Genomic DNA, 9,114 nt, shown 5'->3' on the forward strand with positions numbered 1-9,114 from the left:
ATCTTTCTTCAAAATGTTTTTCGAAATTGTGATTGATTCAAAATTCCTTTTAATAAGGTTAATTGATTGGTACTGATTTTCCTTAAGTCGAAATCCTTCTGCACTTTAGGACACCTTCAATTCAATACTTCTACACTTCAAACTTCACAATTCTCTTCTAAACTCATAGCATTCTGATTGCTCATTTGCAATTTGGCTTTACAAGACTACTGCTTTCTTTTTATTTGTTTTCTCTGAAACTAGTATGCCCTAATTTTAGTTTCAGCATCACCCCAATGTGTTTACTTAAAGTTTTTATATCCATGGCTACCTTACTGCTTATGTAGAGTTCAATATTTAACTTAATATGCCTATATTCTACTGCATGTTTCTACTGTGAATCTTTGCTCCCTACCCTATTACCCCTATGTGTTTGTAAGTGATGACTTAGGGCATGGCAACATGAGTTGTTGTCCATGACTTGAGTTCTGAACCAGTGAGGTCCTAACCTCTAACAGGCTGGAGGGTGTGCCAGCATATCCCATTACTGAGTATGCCCATTATCCTGCTTCTCTTGTGTTCTTGCAAATTCCCTACTCCTCTATACCCCTATATGCACTAATTTTTAAGTTGTTCCCTTTTCCCCTTTTTCCCCTTTTAGAATTTCACTTCGGCACTTGCACTCTCTCTTAGCTTCTAGGTTCTGCCCCCCTCTTGTGAGCCTTGTCTTGGGACCTTGAGTTCCCTCTGAACTTGGACACCTGAGAGCTTGCCCTTCCACACTGCACTATGTTCTTAATCTGGTAACATTTGGGTGTGAGCACTGCCTGGAGTCTATATGAGGCTCTTAGGGAACTCTGACACATACAAAGATGAGAGAAAGGTTTTGGATCATGATCTTTAGAGTTGGTTCATCTTATATTTCGGACATGGAGTCTGAATTAGGCTCCCCTTGGTTGTACTTTTAATTTAGCTTTTCTTATTTTATTCCGGGCTGTAATAACTTGTAATAACTATTGGGATGGCTAGTGAAAAGGGAGGGAATCATGCATGCAAACGGGTAGATATCATATTCATAGGGAATCATTATACTTCTGCACTTCTGCATTTCATGTAGATATCATGTTCATAGGGAATCATTATACTTCTGCACTTCTGCATTTCATATAGATATCATGTTCATAGGGAATTATTATACTTCTGCACTTCTGCATTTCATATAGATGCCATGTTCATAGGGAATTATTATATTTTTGTACTTCTGCATTTCATATAGATAATATGTCTATAGGTTTCTTCACTTCTGCATTATATAGAGACCATGTCTATAAGTTTATGCACTTCTGTATTATATAGAGACCATGTCCATAAGTCATTTCTGAAATTATGCATATCATATAGATAATATGCCTATAAGACTTCCTGCAATTTGCATGTGCATCTGTCATTAGGCAAACCTGTTTATAGGAGTTAAATAACTAACTGCATATAGATGACTTGCCTATAGGATTTCTGCATGTTAATAACAATCTTTTTAAAGTCAACAACGCCTAGAAAGCATGCCTATAGGAATTAACAACCTAGTATGAAACGTTTTTGTTCACCTATAAGTCTAAAATCGGCAATATCATTGTCCAACATCTGCAGAATCTTTTGTCAAAGCTCGTCTTCCCTGAATAACTGACGGCCTCCTCTAAAATCAGTACACTTCATCTTTTCTGAAACCATTAGATATCATACCTATAGGATTCGTCTCACGCTTTGGCAAGCCTTAGGATAAAAGTTATGACTGCACCAGTCTTTTTTGGTAATTACAACCAGCGGGCAGGTCTAAGACTTCTTATTTGAAAATATGTGAAAACAATTAGCCTGCTTTCCCCTTTTAAGTTTAATCAAACCCTAATCGGTACATGCAAGACATGTTAAACTAGATGTTTTTCTTTGATTTAAGGAGGTCTGATTGAGCCGTATCTGCTTATGTGTTTGCCCCATACTTGTTATACGTGCTTTTGTTTGTTGTCTTAGTATTTTTACCCTTTGAAACCACAAATAAGCCAACTTTTCCACCATTATAGGATTACTAGTCCCAAGCACCACCGGGGCTGATAGGATTGGGGCGAGTAATAGCATGCAATAAGTAAACGAGACTATTCTGCACTTTAACACCTTAACAGGGTGGGAAAGGGTAGATATTAATGTGATGACCACGCGATAATGTCACGTGTAACCCCTCGTCGAGGAGCGATTACCGGACATTGTGTGGGGTGATCCATATTATTTATAAACCTAGGACCCCTCCTTCCCTTTACTTGTTTGTTTCGTTGTTTACCTTTCAAAATTTTAAACCATTTTTCTCAAATTTCAGCTTGACTTTCACTTCTTTTAGTTTTATCTATTTGCAACTATTATGTGGAAAAAAAACCTTTATTTGAGACTTCTACTTGCCTACTTGTTTCTTAAAGTCACAATTGTAGCATGGCCAGGAACCACACTAGTGGATCCTGAGGGGTGCCTAACACCTTCTCTTTGGGATAATTTCAAGCCCTTACCCAATTTCTGGTTTTCCTAAATCAAACTCTTCTTAGTGTCCTAATGCACTTTAATCATTAGGTGGCAACTCTTCTCTTTTAATACCTGTTAAAAGATTTGTCAATGTCATAAACCCTATTTTGCAAGAAACAAAGGGGGCGCGACACATAAGGCTACTATTTTGCCTTCAAATTTTCTTAAGGATACCATTCTGCCTTCCAAGGCTAAGCTCTGCCTCCACTTTTCTTCGAAACTAAGCACTATCCCAAGCGCTATTTATCTCGCTTCTCTTACAGGCTAAGTTCTGCCTATCAATTCGCAAGCCCTGTGTTGCCCGCATCATACTACTGCATCCTTCATGGGCTGAAATATCGCCAACTCATCCAAAGGCGTCATCGTTCGGAGGCACCATTTCATAGCCCGAGAACACTATGTCATGGCCTTCGGATCCCTCTCAATCTTTTGCATATCATTATTTAAAGGCGCCATGGTTCGGAGGCATCATCCTTATAGCCCGAGAACATCATTTCATGGATTGCGAATCATTTATCATATGCTTCATGGCCCAGGACATCATGTTCTAAGGACATCATCCTTATCGTCCGAAGACAACACTCATGGTCCAATGGGAATTTGCATCATGTTTAAATTTATGCGCCATATACGCTTGTATTATTTCTAATTGCAGGTAAACCGGCAAGCAACGGCCATTCCGGTAGGAGCAATCCCGCTCCAATTCCCGCAGCCATATCAAACCTAACCAATCCTGTAAACCGTCTACTCACTCGGCCCTAGATATTGCGTCCGTTCTTGAAATGTCTTCATCGGCATACTCCGCCGACGCATCTTGAACTACATGCGGCCTGATTCCTATGAAACTAGGGATATGTAGGCAACTCAGAAGCCATGGTGCAGCCTAAACCTTTTCCAACCGTTTCGCTCGGTCAATATTGGCCATCATATCTTTACCCGATAGCTCTTTCATCTTTCCCAGGTAAAGAGGGGCAACTGTTAATACCCAATTTTTCCCTATATATTTTAAACATGCAAAATACCTTCAAAATAGCATATATATTTATATATAAGCATGTCCAAAGGTTTTATTATTTTTCCATAATTTTTAAAGTTTTAAATTGATTTATTTTCTCACTTTTTATCCATAAAATCCCCAATAATTATTTCCAAAATAGTTATTTTGATAATTCATCTATTGTATTTCTATATTTTTTCAAAATATGGATAAAGTAATTTTTACATATTTTTATAATTACATTTGGTATTTTTAAAGCTAAATTGTACATAATTGCAATATTCGCCCTTTTAAGATTTAATTATGTTTTATACGCATAAAATCAGATCCTGTATTTTTAAATTGCTAATTATGTATTATAAATCATTTTATCTTTTTTAAATTATTTTTAGAAATTATCTACTATTTTCTATAAATTAAATAGGGAAAACTAGCTATTTAAATTATAGCCAAAATTGGCTTTCAATTCTAGCCTAAATCAAATGGACCCCAAACCCAATTTAAAAACCCACCGGACCCAAGCCCAAACCCAAACCATACTGGACCCACCTACCCTATTCAATCTTGACCGTTGATCATTCAGATCAACGGTCCCCATTCCCTTTCCTAAATTAAACCCAAATGACCCCCCCTCCAAACCCTCTTATTCTCTCATTCATTCAACCGGTCTCTCATCTACCTCTCTCTATCTTTAGTCCTCTCTAGAACCTTCTTCTTTCCCCTCCTCTCTAATGAACCTTATCCACCTTCTCCGGCCATCTCCCTGCCTGAATCCATGGTGGCCTCGCCACCTACCAGCCTTATGGCTCCCTCTTGAACGTGTGACATTGTTTTGAGGCATTCAAGTCAACCAGAGGCGGTTCACTCACCTCCCATGGTTTCTCATGCCATTTTTCGGCCATCTATGGTTGTTCGAGTAAGATCTACGACTTTTCCGGCTGAAATCGGTAACATTCTAAGGTTTTCTCTGCTTCTCTAGGTTCTCTGAAACCCTAAACTCTAAACATTTTCCAATTTCTTTTAGATTCGTGTATATTATGAGCTTTTAGTATTTTCCTCAAAGGTTTTTCCCAATTTTTCCCAAAATGACTCTTCGTCTTTAAAGACTAGGGTTTCTTAACCTCTTTTTAAAAGACTTCTCCTTTGATTTTCAGTATTGTCATATGATGTTAAACGGTTTATTTATGTTTTCTTCTACCTGATTCATCACATTGAAAACCCTAATTATTTTTGTTCTATCCGGGTTCTGGAACTGTCTTTGCTTATGCGATTTGTATGTATACCCGTTTCAATTAATTTCTCTATAATTAGACCTTTCTCTTTATTTAGCTTTACCAATTCTAAGTTCTTACCTCTTTTTAATTCAACTATGTAAAAACCCCTAATTTCTTAAAGATTTTCTTCACTTGTTATTGTGAGTTTTAAAGACTTTCTTTACTTGTTATGTGTGTTGGCGTGATCTTCTTTACCTGTTGTTGTGTGTTAGACTGGTTTCTTCACTCTGGTTCTATGTGTTAGCCCTGACTACTTGACTTTGTTAAGTTTCTGTTGATTACCATGCTTCGAGTGGGTTCTTTTTGGTCATTAGCCTACTCGTATGATTGTGTTCATCTAGTTTGTTTATCTCTTGTTTCTTTTTGTCGATATGGCTGACCTTGCATGTCTGATACGCCTGTGCATTCTTATCTATTTATATGTCGAAGTGTCGAATTATGATTCCCTCTTGATTGATCCTGATTTTCTTATATTACAGTTTGATTGCAAGGTTTTCTTGTAAACCCCTAAAATTTTACTCGTTTATTTAAGTTGATTGATTCCATTCCCTTATTTGATGTGGTGCTTCATTCTTGCTGAATCCTTTCCTCAAATTAGTATATTCTATACTTAGACTCAATCATATGCTCTATACTTTTACTACCCCTTATTTGGTAAAAAACAATCTTTTTCAAACTGATTTTCTTTCCTTAATTATCCCTGTTGATATTTGTTTAAGCTGTAATTCCTTAATTAAAGGAGAGTACTTGTATTAATTGGATTCTAATTGTGATTACTTCCATAATTGTGCTAAACCTTTACTTGTTACCATATTTTCACCTATTTTCAAAGCTATAAATACCCTAAGTCTTTCATTAACAAGACCAGACTTGGCTTTCAAAAACCCCTTTCTCACTAAAAGAAAAATTTTGTGTTATTCTACTACTATTGGTCGGCCGCAAGCCAAGGCTAATCATCTATAAGCCTTGGTTATTCCGTTTGTTTACCTTAATCTTCATTGTTATGTCCTAGTTTAATTTAAAGATTCAACAACAATATGTTTCTATTCCTGCTTCAGTTTCTTTTATTTCTGGCCTGCTTTTACTTGGGTTTTTGTTGTGAAGCTTGAATCTAAACATGCGGATACGATTCCCCTCCCTTTAAATTCATATGATTTGAGCATGCCTGGACGATTGTATTCTTTTACCTACTGTGCACTTTACCATTTTGTGAATCCCAAATCCCCTATCCCTCCTCTATGTGTTTCATGACTGGTTTGGGATTATGCCAGTGTCCAACTATCTCTGAGCAGGTCCCTACTAGTCCTAAAATTCCTGCTGAGGTCAGGTGTCTGTAGGCAATATATATGTATCCCCAAACCCCCTTTTACCCCCATGCGTGATTACTCATTCACTTGCTATGTGTTGTCTTACCCTGAAGTGTTTGAACTTTGTCTTACTTATACAACTTCTTTCAACCCTCTCTGTTGTTGATCGCTTTCAAAATGGACCTGTCAGCCCAGTTTTTAAACAAACTCATTTCAAACATGTGTCCTGCACTTTCACTATACTCTTAGAATACTAGGTTCTGCCCTTTTTGTGTGAGCCTTGCCTTGGGACTCTTGAGTTCCCTCTGAACTTGGACACATGAAAGCTGGCCTTTCCACACTGCACTTACTCTGTCTTGGGTATGAAATCTGGGTGTGAGCATTTCTCGGGATCCCTCGAGGTCCTTAAAGAACTCTGACACACCTAGAGATGAGGAAAAGCTATGAAACCATCTTGGCACTTGAGGTGATTGATTATATAACTCAGAGAGGAAGTCCTAATCAAGCTTCCTATAGTGTAACTTCTTATTTTCATTGCCACTTAGGTAATTCGTTTCAATGTCGGTCTGAAATAACTTGTTGCAAACAAGTATTGGGGTTGGCTAGTGAAAAGAGATGGGGTAAATATGTATGCTATAATTGTTAAGGGGTAGAAAACATGTTGTTAGGTTTATATTCCTAATTGCGCAAGAGAAACCATGCTTAGGGTTCATACATGTATTAGAAATCATGCTCTTAGTCCCATGTTTCTTGCTTCAGCATCTCATCCGTCACTAATCCATGTTTTATGTCTATCACTTAGAAATTCTACTCCTAGGACGACAACAACATTAGCATAAAAGCTGTTACTCTTGTATTTTCAGAAGTCATACTTCAATAATTCTGTAACTCTTGTGTGCATTTAGAAATCATGCCTTAGGGATTTTTTTTAACAATCTTGTCATCTGCATGTGCATATTAGATATCATATTCTAGGATTCTGTTCGCATTTTGTTTAATACGCTTAGTTCATTACTAATTCATGAAAAGGTGATAAAAAATAATCCCACATCGTGATGCTTTATGAATAAAATTATTAATAATCTCTGCTTTCGTATGAATTAGAATAGCATGCTCTTAGGCAAAAACCATCTCCAAACTGTTTTAATAATTCTGAATAACTGTTGCATATTGTTTTACGCCTAGTCATGCCTTAGGTAATTGCTTAAATAAAAATAGAATTGTCCTTGTTTAATTGCCAGCATGCTAAAATTAGTAGGCAAACCTGATTCAGACTTCTTTTCTGAGTCATGTAATAAATCTGGTTGCAAACCTGATTGTTATCACTTAGATACCATGCATAGGATTTAAATTCAGACTTTAACTGTGTATTAGTAGGGCTACTTATCGGACAGATTGGGCAGTTATTTATTCTTAACGGTTTGGCTTATCGGTTATCGGCTTTTAAATATATTAATCCGCTAGCCACCCGATAAGATATCGAGCGGATTGGTATCGGTTTAGTTCTTATCGGGTGGTTTATTAGCCTAATTCAATCAAAATAAAATAAAATTTAGTCTCTGTATGTTTAAATAGGTGGTCGACGTACTAAGAGAGACGAAGCAGAAGAGACATCGTGATTGGTAAATCATCTGTCTAGAATCTTATTTATGTTTATGCACATTGGCCTTAGTCCATGTGAAAGATTTCTTGGTATACTAATATTATGATTAGAAGTGGGCATACTGTATACTTTTACATGTCATCTGCTTGGACAAAATTACTAGGCCAAGAGTTTTGTTAGTTAGAACTTATAAAGATATATTTGCCCAGAATAAGAAAAAACAAATGTAATTTTAGGTGAAAGTGAAAATTAGCATCTCTAATTTATAGACGTAGAAGTCACAGAATAATTTTGTGTCAATTAGTACAAAATCATACACTAAAATCTTAATTCTATTGTATAGAACAGAAATAAAACATATAAAAAGTTACTACACGACGACTATATATAAAATGAATAGGAAGAGATTTCTTTACGAATCAAACAATGTAGGATCACAAAAAGTTTATAAGATTATTACCTACTAATAATTCAAAACAATTGAAACGAAAATCATGTGTCTTGATATTATGTTAAATAAGATAAAAGTTATAAGTGCATATAAACCTTAATACTCGAAAACAATGAAGAGGAGAAATATGAGCTTGAAACAGTTATCAATTTGAACCAGGAACGATTTCAAATTCCTGGTGGATTGACAAAAATTCAAGTAGACAGAAGTTTAGTTGAATTCAAACGTCGAAAATAGTTGGAAAAGTTCAATATTACAATTCTATCCAACATAAATTATCTCGTTGAAGGAATTTAGGCTTGTAAGGGCATAAAACCCGATTAATATTTTGAGGATATTTTATCGATCAATATTTAGCGTGGAACATTCGTACTTTTATAATAATATAGATAGATATGGATAATATATATATATATATATATATATATATATATTCTTAACGGGTTAACGGATTTTCCGTTAAGAAAATTGAATAATCCGCCCCCAAATCGATAAGCCGCTAATAAAAAAAATTCAATATGTTATTCGTCCATTAAACCGTTAACCCGATACTTATAAGCCATTAAGCTTCGATTTCGATTCAATTTTCGATTTCAGTAGTCATGCTGTCTATGTGCATTAGTTGTGGAGGTATATTTGAGCTTTTTATTTGTCTTCCCTACTCCCCTTAATTGAAGTCCTACTTGTCATTGTATGTCGCCTTAGTATTTTGACTTTAAACCTGAGGGTCTGCCTAGAACCTCCTTCTTATAGGATAGAAGTCCTAAATTCCTCCGGGACTGATAGGAAGGGACGGGTAAAAGCATGCAATAGGGGTCGAGACCAACCCTCGCTTTAATTACCTTTACGGGCGGGAGAAGGTAGATATGGATATGATGACTGGTGCGTTAATACCACGTGTGACCCCTCTTTGAGGAGTGTCATACCGGGTATTGCATTGA

Source organism: Nicotiana sylvestris, chromosome 8, assembly GCF_000393655.2.
Source record: "Nicotiana sylvestris chromosome 8, ASM39365v2, whole genome shotgun sequence".
Classification (NCBI taxonomy): Eukaryota; Viridiplantae; Streptophyta; class Magnoliopsida; order Solanales; family Solanaceae; genus Nicotiana; species Nicotiana sylvestris.